Raw genomic sequence first — 17405 nt, forward strand, 5'->3', positions numbered from 1 at the left:
TGTTGTAGCAGCCGGTGCGGAGCCAGAGGAGGAGGGACCGCTCAGACTGGGTTATCCCTCTGGTGGGAAGGAGCCGCGGGGCCATGAACTGTTAAAACCAGAACCCACCGGCCATCCACCCCCTGTTAGCCCTCTTGTGTGCGTGGCTGTGTATGTGTGAGTGCGTGTGTGTGTAAATAGGCTGCAGATAACCTGAGAGCGTATGGATATAGTCTGTACATAGCCTTTTATACATTGTCTGTACATAGCCTGTTATCATACTTAATCAACAATTCCCTCTCACTCCTTCTTCCCCCGGCGAGACCTGTGCCCTCTACCGAGAGGCAAAACTTCGCCCTGTAAATATTTTCATTTTAATAAACACTTTCTCCCTCTCTCTAGTGTTTTTAACAAACGACCCGGTCCAAGTTAACAGCGAGACCGTTGATGTGGCAATGTTTTAACACACATAAATCTCAAAATGGACGATTTTGCTGACTTGTGTGCCTCAGTGGCGGTACTCTAAGGCCTTATGTACAGACACTACTCTCGGCTGCTCTGGCGGCAACTGCGGGGTCTTTCTAGCCAGACGTCTTGGCTCGGCGTCTTGGGCACGAACTGCTCTATTTAGGTACTCAAGTTCTGGCTAGTTTTCAGAGACAATCTGCAAACATCTCCTTCACCAGGAACAAATAATATGGGTCCCATATTGCGGTTTCTATGCTTGTTTTATGCTTGCCTTAAACAAATCATGAGCTCTACGGTGTACCCAAGATTAGCCTGACGCATGCGTTCGGCGTCTTAGGCGTTTGCGAATTGGCGTTTTTGCCCACGGAAAATGAATAATTTGAGGGTTGGATGTATACAGCTTTTCTGGAGTAATATGTTAATAAATGGTGCTGTTGAGCTTTCTATTTTACTCGAAAGTTCCGTGTGCGCTGGGGCATCTTACAATGGAAGTTTTACCTTCTACGTTTCCCGTTACCACAGTACAGATCACATTTGCGTGTAAAATGTTGTAATAAATGGAAGTATTCGCCGGCTTTGGCTTTTCTGAAAGTCTCCTCTGGTGAATCGAGTGCGTTGGTCGGCAGCTTAACCATGGGGTAAGGTTACGAACGTAGGCAGTTATTACTCCGTATGTATTCGTCGCCCAACCACTCTCCCCCCGCTAGCTGCGGGCGTGTAAATGCGGGCATTTACACCAAAACGCACAGATGCGAAAGAGAGAATTTTTAACGTCATCGTGAAACACTGGAGATAAACTATTCGACTCCTTCCTCTGCGTTGAAAGGACGGAAAAACAGGGAAACCTACAGGTATACCCAACACATCACCCTACTTTGTGATTTGCTGTTGAGAGAAAATGCGTCTTATACCTTCCGTATTGCTGGTTCTGAAATTTTTTTAAGTGGCTCTCCAACACGAATATTGCTCAAACTAAAAAAGCCTGACAATAGCCACCCCAGGCAGCACAGGACGTTCGGCCTAACTCAAGCCGGTGTACTTTGGCCAGTAATTTTCCATCCGGCCTTTTTCCGGCAGACGTGTACGGCCCGCGTCCAAATGTGGGCCTCTTGGCCGAACACGGCCGTCCTCCCAACGCTATCCAACAGCCGGTCTCCGCCGAGCGGTCGACCGGCTTTCGTTCATACGACCAAATTCCCGCCGTAGGGCCCCGGTCATTCGAAAGCCACCCGTGTGCGGCCGAAGTACGGCCGCCGGACGTTAGCCGAGAAGCGGTCATCGGACCCCAGCCGAACTAAAGCTGCCGGAAGTTCGGCCATGCTACGGGCATTGGAGTGCAGCACAGTACGTTAACTGTACTGGGGCCGGTGGACGACCATTGCATGCAGCGCAAGCAGATGGCGCAATCGCACTGCACCCGCCGCGGTGGCTCAGCGGCTAAGGCGTTGCGCTGCTGAGCACGAGGTCGCGGGTTCGATTCCCGGCCGCGGCGGTCGCTTTTCTGATGGAGGCGAAAAGCAAAAACGCCCGTGTGTGCGAGATTTCGGCGCACGATAAAGATCCCCAGGTGGACAAAATTAATCCGGAGCCCTCCACTACGGCGCGCCTCATCGCCTGCGTTGCGTCGGCGCGTTAAACCCTACAATCAATCAATCAATCGCACTGCCAACAGCGAAAACCCGCCATTTTGGAAGAGGTTGTTGTTGGGCGAGTTGGCTCATGTTGGTGAATAAACACAGACTTAGCGCAAAAAAAAACACATCCAGAAAGTACGGGACATGCGCAAACGCTCAACTAACTTTTATTGGACATAGCAAACACATATAAGTACACGCCTATTGAGGTCGCTCATGCGCACTTTTTACAACCATAGCAATCTGTATCCCAAGTGTAGCTGAGCTCAGCATCACACACCGCAACTAATTTAAAATCCACGCTTTGTCATTGACAAGGCTCTGTTGTTATCGCGAATATAAGCTAACACTTGTTTTTTTAAATAGGCAGTCATAAAATCAGATCAAAAAACAGTGCAGGGCACGAAGTTGACGCTACAAGTGCACAAGCTTAACCTCTGATATATTTAGTACGAAAAGCGTAATGCGACATTGTTTTTGGCCGCATTATAAACCAGACGAATTGGCGGTAAGTTGCGCTTTTGCGCCTCTTGCCTTTCTTTGGTGGGGAGTCCCTGATTTGGCGCCGGTTGAGCTCCTGCGTGGTGGCAGCTTGCTCGACGCCCTTGTAGGCCAGTGAATTTCGGCGAACCAGGGCCATCTCGAGTCGGACAACTATAACACGTCGATGTCTCCAATGCTTTCCATTTCTCGCGGTGGTGAATATCGCCGAGCTGATGCGTCGACGAGGCTGGCGGGCGAGGCGTGGTAGCGTTGCGACTGGCGAGGCTTAGCTGACCCACCGGTGAGGCACAGTCTTCTTTTGGCAATAAATTGTATTCCGATGGCTTAAAAAGTCAACATGTAATCCCCAGTGAGCCCATGCAACTTGGCGGTTCACATAGTGCCACTCATAACTGCTTGACAAACGAAGTTCGTTCATTTAACATGTAGAAACACCGAGCGGATGAAAAACGCGTCTGCATTGCTCGGCTCCCTAACGGCTTTTTCAAATCACCAGTTTCCAGATGTGCATGGGTTCTCGGCGCCTAGATACGTGCCGTTGTTCGGCTGTACACCGCTTACCGAAGTAACGACGGATAATCTGAGACTTTAAGTCGGCTGATCTCCAGCTGAACACCGGTTGCCAGTTATTCTACGGTCGTTTGCTTGCCGTGATTCTCCCGAAGACCGCTAACCGAATGAAAAACGTACATTCTTGGGCCGTGCGTAGGTCGGTCTCCTTTATTACACCGGTTGCCCGAAGAAAACGAATTATTCCGCCACCGGACGCGCGGTTTACCATACAGAGAGCAAAGACACGGCAGCCGCACTCAGGCCGGTTTTCTTCCGAACACCAACTGCCACACAAATACGAATATTCTGTGGCAGGTCGCTTGCCGCGCTTCGGCTGAACACCGTTTCCCGAAGGAAAAACGGACGTCCTATTGCCGTCCGTCGGCCGTTCTTCTTCTGCACGTCGAAAGTAAAACGGATATCTGGCAGCCAAGTACCTGCCGCTGTGTGTCTGAACACGGGCGGCCGGAGAAATACCGAAGTGCTGGTAGCCAATTGTTGGCTGTTCAACGGCTGAACAGTGGCTGCCAGAGCCTGGATGCTGGCCGGAGATGCCAGAAAGCGGCCATAGACGGGCCGGTCTTCGGACACACTTTCTGTGCCGCCTGGGACCGTACCGATGCAATACCATCATGTCAGAGCGCAAACAACGAGAATAGCGGGAAAGTGATATCAACATGTTTAAGCAACTTTTAAGTTATCCAGTGGCTGAAGCGCAGTCAGTTTTGTCTGAGGTACAGTTCTTGACGGACATGAAGTGCCTACAAAGCGTGACCGAATTGCATTGGTGAGTCGCTTTAGAATGGCGACTGGAACAGACGAGCAGCGTTTCGAAAATGCGTGCACACTCGCCACGCCAGCCCTGTTGTCGGTTTTATAAACTCTTCAGGAAGACAATGATTCTCCGGAAGCTTTATGTGGTTGGATTTTAGTGAAGTCACGTGCTACCGGCTAACAAACTGGTTGTCCGTCCGCCAATCTTAGGAGTAGCCTATGCAAAGCAAAAAAGCGCGATCCCTCATTTTGGCACTTGCTGAGTGGCAATGCTTTCTCGCGCTGCACGTTTTTATTGCCTCGTTTTTACAGCTCGTGGTGGGTTCGTATGAGCACACAAAAAAGGCTTTCAAAGGAAAATGTCAAAGAAGTTCAAAGGTGAACACACTGCAAGGACATCGTTTCCGGTGAGAGAATAAAAAACGAGAAAAAAATAAAGAAAAAGTGCCACTTCGACCACTGCATATTGGTCACGGAAACGTGCGCCTGCTACTTTGACATTCATGTCACATGAACCAGTGGTTAACTCCCCAGAAGCCTCCTGTGATTGGCTTGAAATGTCACGTGCTACAACCTGACCAACTGGTTGGGCGTGCAGATGTCAATTTGGACTCTTTCACCGCTCTTGTTTGTTTATTATTTATTTATTTATTTATTTATTTTTATTTATTTATTTGGGAGTGCCCACCAACAGCATAAGGCCTTCTTCTGGTGGCGCACTATATGTAGAGCCTGAACGCAGAAGAAACACACAATGAAGTAAGGATACTAATTCCGAAGTGTGGCGAACCCTGAAGTACCGTGTAGTGACACACACACACACACACACACACACACACACACACACACACACACACACACACACACACACACACACACACACACACACACACACGCACACACACACACACACACACTCACTCACACACACACGCACGCGCGCACACACACGCACGCACACATACACACACACCTAAGCACACAACCGCACAAATTACACTAATGAGATATGAGCATTGCGGTCGGTAACATTAGCATCACCGAAGGCAGGGTTCATGACAAAATACAGGTACCTGTAAGCACTCATGTTCTAAACATTACAGTAGCCGTGTAGAGCTGGAGAACAGAATATTACGCAATACATATAAAGCAAACCGAAATGTGTGGGCAACACATACGTGCGCTTAAACAGACGCATGCACATACAAACAAGAACGAGAACTTGGGATCACCTAAATACCACACTGATGGGGCATGAAGGGTTTCAAATGCTTACATTTAAAGGGCACGTTTGCAGGATTTATATATTGTCTGAGAAGACGTCAAAGGATACATCAAAATCATAAGTATACACACGGTGCGCACAGCCTGCAGGAGACAGCGTCTCTGGGTCGTTACATTAAAGCCAGTGTGGGGACGGAGTGCTCGAAGTGGCGCCATTAGCACAACAGAGCTCACTAGCTTCGAGCTGTCGAATGTTGAGTGAATACAGTTGCACAGAAAAAACGAGTCACCATTCGAGCGTTTACATTGTAATTTTTTTAGGTTAAGCCGCTTCAGACCATCGTTTTAAGCGTTTTTTATATGCGAGGTATAGCGGCGAATGAAGATGCGAGTGATCGTTTGTTGCACCCTCTCCAAGCGCAAAGATGATGGCTCACTCTACAGTTCCCTATTACTGATGCAAACTTCACCTTTAAGATAACAAGGGCTTTACACAGGGCTAGAAAACACGATGCACTTGAGAAGTCTTTGTTGCACGAGATTTTGCACACAGAGTCCGAAGAAATGTGCGCGTAAGGTTTTTTTCCTCGTTTAGCCTACACTTCTACCAGTACGCATTCATTCTGTAAATTTAGAGGGGCACGGGCAAACACAGCAATGGAATTTTGCAGAGCGAGTAAAGCTCCTCCACAGAACATTCGGTTGGTATGTTCGTAATTTCTGTCATGGCGGAAGACAGCGTTCTCGTTGGGGAAGTAACCTGGGGAAGAACCTTTGTTGGAGAACCATGCTTCGGTAATGCAGTACACGTCATTATCTAAAAGGACAACATAATTCAAGAACTGTGGTGCTATAGCTCGCACACCTCGTGTATTCTGGAAGAAAAAAGAAATGCTAATGGGGTATTTTTGTCGTTTAGCTTCAGCACTCGGTTTCACCACAGAATACCGTCAAATTGGCATAATAAGAACCCGCTCGTCCATACTGACCGCTTGCTAAGAAGGGTAAAACATGCATCGCTTACAACAACCTGAAAAAAGGCGTAGCTGGGGTATTTGTTTGTTACCGCATGCAAGCAACACTCTCATGTTTGCACCCATCCGCATGCAATGGCAATGAGCCAGCCAATTAGTGCAGAACGACTGGAACGTAAAGGAGTCCTACAAAAATATGGCATATTTGTGGGAAAAGCCGTTCGGGGAAGAGACACCATCAGTTGCTTGTAAACGTTTCCTGAAACTGAGTAATTAGACCACAGGCCAGGAAAGTTACGCAGGCACTTCTTGCCCGAAGCTTTCAAGGAATGGAAGCTACTCCAGATGCCCTAAGAAGTGTATCAAAAACAATATTCTTGCAGCGGTCAAATCAAATTGTGTGCGAATATAATCAAAATGCCTGCCACGCAAAACACTGTCAATACTCGCTACCCACTCACAATGTTTTAATACAACCGCATTGGCGGGATAACAAATTAATGATCGTGCACTCCCCGCGATGCAGCGGTGACTATTATTCTCCTTAATATGACTGGCTCCTTGCAATGGCCAAAAAGCGTTTGCCTTGAATTGTTGGAACCGCCTTACGTAGGAAATGTGTAATTTTTCCTGTTTAACCTTTGCAGAAAAGAAGCAGTACTCCAAATGTATTTTAGGTACAATTTGATAAATGAATTACCTTTTATATATTTCGCAATATTTTGTCGGCATTCGAAATGCATTTTAAGTGCGTTAAAATGTATCCCCAAATGTATCGCTCAACCACATCAGCAGTTCAGTTGAGATGCATATTTACTTTATTTTAAATTCATTCAATATGCGCAGTAGGTAGCTTTATAAATACGTGCTAAATGCACTAATTACGCATTTTAAATGCACAGGAAATACGTTGTCAATATATTCAAAATGTGTGAGTAGTGCATATCAAGAACAGCCCTAAATATATTGGTAAATGCTATTGCAATGCTTTCTCAGAGGTTTTTTTTCATTTTCAACGTAGCCAATGTCGCTTTGTTGTTTCAAATTCTGCAAATAGGTTATAGCCTAGTGTTATCCTCAATTGTGCGAAGCTAAACCCGCCGTGTACTGATGTACTGAATTGGGCCACCAAATTACTGCAAAGAAAAGCACGTATGTAGACAGATCGGCATTTTTCAATTTGTTTATTATACACTTGAGCCGAGTGGCCAATTTTGCCGTCACAATCAGCAGCATACAATGAATGTCCTTCAACCATAGGCGTTTCCAGCGTTGATGCAGCCTTATACGGTTGAGAAACTGTATTTTCGATTCTCCCATGCGGGTAATTCCTTGAGCACGTTACTGAAAACGAATAAACAAAAAAAATATTGGTAAAATCATGCTTTTTTATTCAAATGCGTAATAAAGCAGTCAGGCCTTTTCTCCAGCGGAAACAAAGCTACTTGTTTCCTTAAAAAAAACAGAGGAAGAATATTTCATACGCAAATAATGTCCCACTGTAGGGCGTAAAAGCACGTATGTACCCTTAAGTGTACCTTAAATGCTATGTGGCACCGTATCTTCAAATTTTTACAGAGAATACCCGGCGGGAAAGAGGGTATGTTTAGAAATAATCGAGGGAGAAAAACTTGAGAGAATTCGGATAAAAAATATGCGGGTTCACAAGAATGAAAACTTTACCAAACATGCAACAGGATTCTTAGCACTGTGGGAGTTTTTTTCGGCACTTCAGTTGAGTTCAATTGGTGGTACTTCTATCTTTTCAACTAGCCTGGATAAACCTGGTCTGTGACCGCACAGGAAGCAAATAATATTTATTACGAATATTATTAATAATTGTTATTATTATGTGCTCCGTATTTTCGGCTCCACCTATTTCAGATATCACGTTGTAAACATATTTGTCACAAAAAACTTCAAAAACGGAAAGGAAGATAGTATCAGGCTTACAGACAAGTAATTGTAATGTCCTGTGAATTAAAAAACACCTTTGAAGGAAAGTAAAAGTAATTTGGCCTCAAAATACAGGAAACAAATTTTACAAGCCATGCCTATAGTGGGCACCTAACCGAGGTGGTTCAAACAAGGAAATCAAAAACAAAAAGGTCAGTTCCGCGTTTACACGTATTTATTCTTCTTCCTCTGCATCACATGTCACTGTGAATGTTGTACTCTATGATGTAGGTGTAAATTCAATCGTTTATTTGAGGAGAGAGACAGAAAGGCTCTGTGAAAGCTGGCGTCTTTAACGGAGAGCAAAAGAAGCGCTGATGGATACCTGCTTGCGTCAGGTACCAACTAAAGTTAGTGGGTTTACTAAACCTTGAAACATATAAAAGAAATGCTTTTGAAATGCACCGGAAACACAAATGAGGGATTGCAGCTGTTAACCACACAAAATACGCAAAGGAGCACATCCGCATTTGCTCTAAACTTGCTGTTCTGCCGTCTTTTTGCCTACATTACTTTTTGTAATTGTCACCCGGCCACAGGCGTTCGAAGGGCATCTGAAAACGCGCACACGTGTTGGTCATGAGTTCAACAAGAAAAGAATACCAAAGGCTCGCGGTTTCTAGACGGACATTTGTGGTACTTGCTGGTGGTACGTCATGAAATCCCTGAATTCATTCGTCGGTGCGAGCTGACAGCGGCGGCCATTTTAGTATCATTGGCGATGACGCCGGCAACGAGAACGACTACTACGGTTACGTTTCATGCCTGAGAAGTAAGAACACAGACATACCACCGCGTCGAGACGAGGAACACATGTTAACCAATGGTTTGGAAGTTGGGCTAAGTGGTAGCTTCAGCATCACGACCGTAGTGACGAAGACGCGGCTACACTAGTGCATCGTGCCACAATGGTGCATCGTACTCGCCAATCTATTGTTATTTGAAAGTCCACTGGAATGAACCTTGCCAGTTTAGCGAGGACTTTTGCAGTTTCACTGGAATTTCACAATGCCTGCTTTTTTTGTTAAGTTCCACATGTACGGCTGGCATGTCACGACACCCGTATTCGAGCCGCGAGACGGGCCGCACGCTCTTGAGCGAATGCGGCAATTTCACGACACCAAGCTCCATAAGTACGCCACGCATATCACGACGGCACCTCTCAACAGCGTGCACTGGCGAGTGAACACGGCAGCTTGCTCTGAATACAAATGTTCTCCGTAGAAACAGTTTTGGAGAAGAAAAAAAAACAAGAAAGCAGTTTGTGTTGTCAACACCAAGCCCAGAAATAAAAAAAATCAAGAAAAATCGCCACATCTGGCGGTATGAGCAGATGACAGGTTGCCAGCACTGGATTTTTTGGTAAGAGGGGATTTCGCTCCGCAAGCCTTATCTCCTCCACCTTATCCCATCCCGTCAACATAGATGGCGGGCTTTCTATGAAGTGAATGTATTACAAATGCCTTGGTAGTGCTCTGTTTAATTCAAGTGTGCGTTCTTGTTAATCATAGGACGGAATAATTCGAACTACAAGAAAACTCATAGCAACAGCCTCTCCATAACAGGTGGTCTGTCCCCACACCACTACGTGGGACCGGCGCTAAATAATCTGCTCAAAAAGAAAGCCGCTTAATTTTGGTGGAGTGTGCGGGTCCCTCCCCGTGCTGGCCGCAGCTGCACACCTCATCGGCATCGTGGCAATCTTCGAGGGGGCGTGACCCACGTCGGCAGCCCCAGCCCCGCCGCTACCAGCACTCAACGACGTTTCCCCCGCCCCGTATACCGAGCCCGTGACCAGCCGATTCAAAACCGCCAAGACCCGATGACGTGACCAGACGACGATGACGTGTCCCCAGCCCAGTAGTCCGACGTGGTTCCGGATACCTTCGACGGTTCGTCGGTGCCTTGACGAGGTCGTGTTGCGGGACCAGGCATCGCCTAATCGCCTACAGCATCATCATCCTATGTGGTGGCAAGGGCTTCATTGTACATTTGCATCTCATCTTTCGTCCTCACCACATCGCGCAATACGGCTGCGTCGACCGGGACGGTCGCTTTCAACCGGGGGCCATGTCACGAGAAGACGATGAACAGGGCAACGTAACGCGGCTCGGTAATCCCAGCCTACGACGACGAAGAAGATCTGTCTGTGCACTCTGCCTGCGCGGGCTCTGGCTTGGCCGCCATGTAAATAATCTGTAAATAGATCGTTCGACTGTCTCATCGTTCATGTCGTCTGTCCTGCCGCCAAGTTACATTTTGGTATGAAATAAGTAAATAAATGAAATAAAATTAATTTTATTTCATTTATGAGGGGCGAAGCTCCTTAGGGCGTGGGTCTGTCCATCCTCGACGTATGTTTGTAGCCACCTCTAGTTTAGTTCTTGGATTGTTTACTAGATGGCGGTACTTGTATATGATGAAATGATGCGCTTGGATTGTTTACTAGATGGCGTGGCTACCTCTAGTTTAGTTCTTGGATTGTTTACTAGATGGCGGGGAGCGTTGTAATAAAATCCGTTCGCTGTTGGCGCGCGCTCGGAGTCGCCCGATGGATAAGGCTGCAGATGTGCGAGCCCGCGAGGCAGAAGCGCTCCGTGAAGCTGCGCGACGACGCCGCCAAGATCCTGCCGTACGAGAGCGGGAGGCCGAAGCGTGTCGTCTGGCTGCGCGACGACGCCGCCAAGATCCCAGCGTTCGAGAACGAGAGGCCCAAGCGTCACGGCAACGGCGCGAGGGCCCTGCCGTACGCGAAGCGGCACGGCTGCGGCGCGAAGAGGATCTCCAAAACGTCAGAGAACGGGAAGCGGCGAGAAAGCGCGCGTATCGGCAGGTAGACCCCGATGCAGTGAGAGCTCGTGAGGCGTCTGAAAAACGCATCAGGCGAGCTCAGCCCCAAGGTGCCGACGCGCGGTTTAAGCGAGACTTTCTAGACGTTACGTTCGGACACAGATGTAGTGGGCGAACTTTCACTGAAGAGTCACGGTTTTACCGATGATTTCACCTCAGGAGCTTCGCCCACTCATCATCATTCACCCCGTGGATATGCTGTGAATTTTTTTTACCATCTCTCAATGTTGTCGACTTGTGAGCACATTGCCTTACACAGAGTACTTACGGTAGAACATCTTGCTTGGAAGTTAAGGTAAGCCTGATAACCGCGTGGTAATTTCGTAAGGAATGTTACACCCTGTACAGTGCAAGAAAACCACACTTCGTAATTATAATGCGAGACCTTATGAGCACATAGCCGGGAAATTATGCTTACCTTTCTCTAAACGGCAATACCGAGACAAACGCCGCTTCAATTCGAAGTCCAAGCAGAGCCTGCGTCCGCACTACGACCGCTCATTGAAGGAGCCATGAGGACAAAACACAAGTTCGGTTCATTCGAAAGATTGCCTCGATAAAATCATACTGACACAACCGTTAACGCACACTTCGCTCAAATAAGCTACATAACCAGGAAAAAACGGAATGGCCAGGCGACCCACTAGCTGATTTCCTGCAAACGAACCTATGATGTCACATGAGCTCAGCTGGGCGATTGTCTGAGGGCGGAAAAAGTAAACATAAATTAGGCACAGCTTATAGGCTTTCCGAACGAACTATTTGCGCTTAAGTGTAATGCATATCTATTTTACAGCAGTAAGAATAGTGCGGTAAACAAAGAAAGTTACAAAAACGCACGTAAGCACAGAAGTACCGATGCGCACTACTGTTGGTACTAAGCGCAGTATGCTTGTTTGAGCTGCACAGCACTCCGCCGCTTTGAAGTTGTTTTACAGGACACTGGCCGATTGGCGTAAGCGGCGTTGTCTTACGTGACCCTGTTTGTCGAGGATACCTCAGGTTTCATGAGACGATCACTTTTTACAGTAACAAAAACAAGCCAGGTGCAAATACGCTCAAAAACAAAGCAACGGCGGGCAACGGTTCGTGGATGACTATAGCACCGCCATCTGGGAGGGCTGACGGACAGCAAGGCCGCAAACTCGAATGACGCAGAGGAAGTTCGCTTGAATACACGCGCTTCTGACGTGATTTGTGACTACGAAAACCTACGATTTGGCGGGAGAATCAAAATTTTAACCTAAATTAATCTATTTCTCATTGAATACGCCATCGCTTGCTGCCGGACAAGCGCTGGTGGCGCTATAAAACGCGAAATCTTTCGAATAAAACAAACTTGTATTCTGTCTTCAGGGCTTCTTTAAAGTGTTCAAAAACTTGTGACGATTCTAGACAGGCCAAGGAAACGCGGCGACTGCCGACAAATAGCAAAGTGCCGCGCGCAGCGCCACCAGCTCTCGCACTGCACGTATCGGGCACTGAGGAGATATTGCGGGTCACCCATGCAGTCGCAATTGTCAGCATAACTAATGTTTTGTCATATGAGGCCACTCTTTATAGAAAAGGGCTATTTTCGACCGCTCTACAGGGATGCTTTCTTAACAGCTATTGCTATTTTTATGTTTCTAAAAACGTATTATTTGAATTATGGGTTTTTGCTTTTCCCCATGCGCTTGAACAACGTCGCTTAAATATTTGTTCGCAGAGGTTCTCAGTAACATTTAGAACTTCATTTGTATGGTTCCCTCAGACATCGCAGTACCCAAAAGTCTCTCCACAAGCTTTTCCCATTACTTGTAATAGTATTGCCATCAAAAATATCCCACCGATTTTATTCAGCTGACATATATTTTAACGAGAATATTACGTAGGCTGTACGTTAACATTACGACACAAGTCCTATATCCGCGCCTGAAGTGTATCCAAATTTATTTTGAGCAATTTTTAATACACTGAAAACGTAAATTCTTTACATATTTTTGTTGTGTTTATGGCGCCTTTCTAACATGCTCATTGTGCAAATATAACAGATCGTTTGAATACATTTCGAATATAATGGGAATATATTGATATGCTGCAGCAAATGTTTAATGTATTCTCGGGGTACAGCTCTAAAGTATGTATATAAGTAAAGTCCATTTTTAGTGTGCATTTCTAGGGTGTTTGTCTGGCAGAAACACACTGCATTCATAATGTAATTAATACTTTAAGCGTATATATTTGAGGTTCTCTGCATTTTTAATTTATTTGGAGTATACTAATAGGTACTGTATTTCTCGCACAGTTACAAAACTGTAGCGTTAGTGCTTAATTAAAAATTTGAAAATACAGTTTTACTGCTTTTTATATATTCTATGAAATACGAAGTATATATGAAGTATGCTTCAAGTATACGCATTGATATTTCAAAAGGATTAGTTTTGGTAATGGAAATCTTAGCAAGCAATAAGCCTTCGCTCCTATTGAAGGCCAGGTTAAGAAATCACAAACTGAACTACCCGCTAAGAACCTGCCAAGCTGAGCCTTCACACCGTTCGCTGTATCAGGTATACTAACGTTCAAATTAAGAACGTTTTGCTGGTAATTATGGTAGATCAGGCTATTATCCGCGATGCTACAGCAACAAGGGCCGTGCTGATTGCAGAACCGTACCCATCAGCTCATCTACTTACACTGCTTATTTAATTCGCCGCTTAGAAAATGATCAACGCATTCGGCATTTTGCGATCACAACTTATTCTGGTTCATTATGAACGTGCAATTACCCTTGCGATACTCATCCAAGTGTTTCCTTACAAACTTGAAATTGTTTTCAAGGCACCCCTACATCCTTAGCTCAAGAAGAACATTATAAAGATTGTAAAAATCAGCGATGCATAGATTTCCCATAGGAACCACTACCGCCTGCGACATGCACACTCGGTCCCATAGAAGCCATGTGCCTCAAAACAATACTATAAAAGGTGGCTCATTTCTCAACAAAAAGAAGTGGATATTTAAGTTAGCAGAAGTCTCAAATGGTGCTCGTAGCGGACCCTCAGCATCGGGCGAATCACGATAGATGAGAGACGTTCGGATTCTTAGATGCACGACACCCAGAAAAAATGCGTTCTCTGTTGCCTCCGTCGATTTACCTAGCTGAAACAGTGTTTCTTAGGTGACGGCACTTTTATTTGCCCGGGAAAAATGTTTCTCTTGAAACTTGAGTCTGCTTACTTGTTTCTTAGGCAAAAGCCTAGATATGCTTTTTCACGTATACCCTTGAAGGGGTGGTTTAGGTTCGGGCCATGCTATTGCGACGGGAGGTTTTATCTACATCAACATGTCGACACAAAAGCCGCGCTATTTTATAGTCTCGGTGATATATTGATATTTGCTTACACCCCTCTAATCCCACCTTAGCTTATATTATTTGACTTTAGTACCTCTAATCAGTGCTTAACTACATTATTCACGCATTATTTATTCCTACGTCACTTTATTCACACCTGAATTCACAATAATACCTATACAAGTTATATATAGATAAAATATTACAACATATTTCACATTATTACCTATATTAATTTTCTTCTGGCCAGATCCTTTGACCAGACGTAAAACAGTGGCTTTCTCAAAACAGCACTGCATAGCAGACGCGGCTGCAGTTAGAGCATATGGGGTGATCTTCCGGCGTTCCCCAATCCACCGCATTTCTGCAAAAAAGATCTCCAAAAAAGTATTTCCTCCTCCTCCGCATCCTCTGCTTAAACAATAACAACCTCAACTTTCCCGGGCACGCAAAACGCATTAAAGAAGTCAGCGCCAGTGAATGCAACCTTGCTTTTTATATAGCTTTCCACGCTCTCGCTTGGAATGCGTGGCTGAACTCGGTACACTTTGGGGAACAAAGTAGGGCAGTAAACGGGATGCGTATTGACCGTCTTGACATTGCTTTTGGCACCACCCGTGGAGTGCTGTGAACATATTCTTGTGCCGCCTTTTGACATCCATTCGGTGCCGTGAATGTCGCTAAAAAAAAGGTTACTGCTGATAAAACAATAGTGGTGGACGAATACCAGCGCGCGATGTGTACGGAACCCTGAAAGCAAACGCTTTAGTTTTACGGCCTTTCGTGTCTGAGCTGCGCATAAACGGTCATCGTACTCATAATTGTACTCCTTCCACTGACAAAGAATGTCATGGCTTTCTTACTTCCTTGATTTTTCTTACTGCTAAAATCCATTTCTTGCGACGCTTGTTCTCCCACAGCTGCCCGAGAAACCTGTACAGAACGATAGCAGGCTGCTTTCGGTATTGTGGCAGTCCTTCACGAAGCAGTAGCGGCGCTGCCACTAATTCTTTCCTGCATCAATTTGATCCTTTCGGACCCTGCAACTTGCATTTATAACTACGTTTCTTAAAAAAAGTTCCGCCACACGACGTCGAACCGCACGCTGCGCGCGTTTTTACGTGTGCTGAACGGCCGGTCGCGACATCCACCGACCCAGAGTTGCTAAGCGGCGGCGAAAGGCGGCGCTGCAGTCGCGCGCAAACTTCAGTGTCCGGTGCCTATTGGCGGTGAGGTCTTTGAGTGGCGCCCCCTGGCTCTGACGTCGGCTTAGGGATTCGCGCCGCAGTCCTCTGCTACACTCCGCTTGTGAGGGGCAACAGTGCCTGGGCTAGAAATCGCCCGCTTTGTTGCTGTAGTGCATTAAAAAGCGTATTTCTAGCGACTCTGTTATTTTGCCAGCTCCTGGCGCATCTGAATAATTTGAAGCTGTATCCCCCACAAGTTTGCAACACACGAGGAGATAGAGAACAACTTTCTTCAGAGTATCGGTCAGAAGATCGTGTGTAACTCGTCCTTTCTTGCTTATTCGCGAGGATCAGCGATCAGAGCTTCTCGATAAGTATTCAAAATGCGTAGGCTTCCCTGCAGTATTTTTGAGATGCTCCTATGAAGACTCAACAGTCTAATACTACGTACCAAGCAGCGGCCTCTACACGCTCATCGCACAGCAGTAAATAAAGCGGCTTTCTTCTGTTTCTATCGTTGTTGTCTTGTATCGGATTAATGTTTCTTGCTTTTTTTTCTGCCCAATGCATTAATTATTCTGCGCCGTCACCAACTTCTTATTAGGAGGTTTCGGGATGTTTGGGAGCCTCACAAAGGTCGTGTGGATATTTCCTTCATTTTGTATGGCATACATTCCCTTCTTCACAAATTGGCTTTCATTACGGCTGCGTGCAAGAAGGTGCATATCCGCAGCGTGCTTTGTTTATTCACATGCAAATACAATGAGAAGGTTTGTGCTACGCCACCGCGATCGCGCCCTAAACAACGTGGTCCACAGTACTCGAAGGCGGCTTTTGTGCTCCGAATTTCTATCGTAATTATATCATAACGAACTACTCTCAACTCGAACAATGATGACATGATTACGGTGTTGAAGGCATGATATACTCGCTAACTAACGTAATAGATAGTATACCTGCATATATTACAAGACTCGAAACAGAAGAAGAATTCCAAGTATCTCTTTATTGCTTTTCAACCCTTCCAGGCGCGAAGAACAAATCCTATTCTACTCGGGATGGCGTTCTATGATTTGAAGAAAATTACTTTTACTCTCTTGTCCTGGACTGAGGACCCGGCCCACTAACCAGATCGATTTAATTGTTAAACAAAGTTTTCTCCTCCTCCCGTTACTCCTCCTCCTCCTCCTCTTGAGTGCAGTTTTCCTATAACGCATATCCGAATATCGGGAAGATATGGCTGTGCAAAATGTTCCGAAATATCCCACCAGGTCTTAACAAAAATATGTGTTACTATAAATTTAACGAAGACGTGACTCGTTTTGCTCAATAAACCTCCATACTGGTTAGATGTCTGGTATAGAATCAGCACGCGCGTATATACACACTGGGTTTCTTGGAACTCAACCTACAGTTTTTTGCAGTCTATAGTGCATGTCGGCAAACTTTCATGCCTTGACAACGTAAAGTGATGTGACAAAACGCGTTCGAGCGTTCGGCAAGGTTGCAAAAAACTGTTTTACCTTGCATATGATTACCGGGAATCGTGATGCCTTCTGCCAAAGCCGACAGCCCTGAAGGCCTAGAATTTGTTTTGGTCTTCCATTTTCGCTGCTGTCGGTTATTAGCAGCTGACTGTTCCTTTTGTTCGAATGCTTACATGAGAAGCTGACGCCTAGCTCCGACTCTTCGCGCTCCGCACAGGACCGGCTTCGCAAGGAATGGGGTGGCGCCGGCAATGTTTCTCCCGTAGTGGTATCCAAAACTATACTTTAATTGACACCATGAGCTAGTGTAGGCGATTTTAAGCCTATTATGATGATAAAAAGTTACCCACACGCGAATTCTGGTGCGGACAAGCATCAGACGTTGACCGAGCGCAAAGAAACAGCAGGGAGAGCGACCCTGAGGGAAGCAGACGACAAATGCGAGAATCCTAAGCTGACGTCACGGAGGCGCGCGTCGCAGC

Source organism: Haemaphysalis longicornis, unplaced genomic scaffold (genome assembly GCF_048455015.1).
Source record: "Haemaphysalis longicornis isolate Haplotype H1 unplaced genomic scaffold, Haemaphysalis longicornis Haplotype H1 scaffold_23, whole genome shotgun sequence".
NCBI lineage: Eukaryota > Metazoa > Arthropoda > Arachnida > Ixodida > Ixodidae > Haemaphysalis > Haemaphysalis longicornis.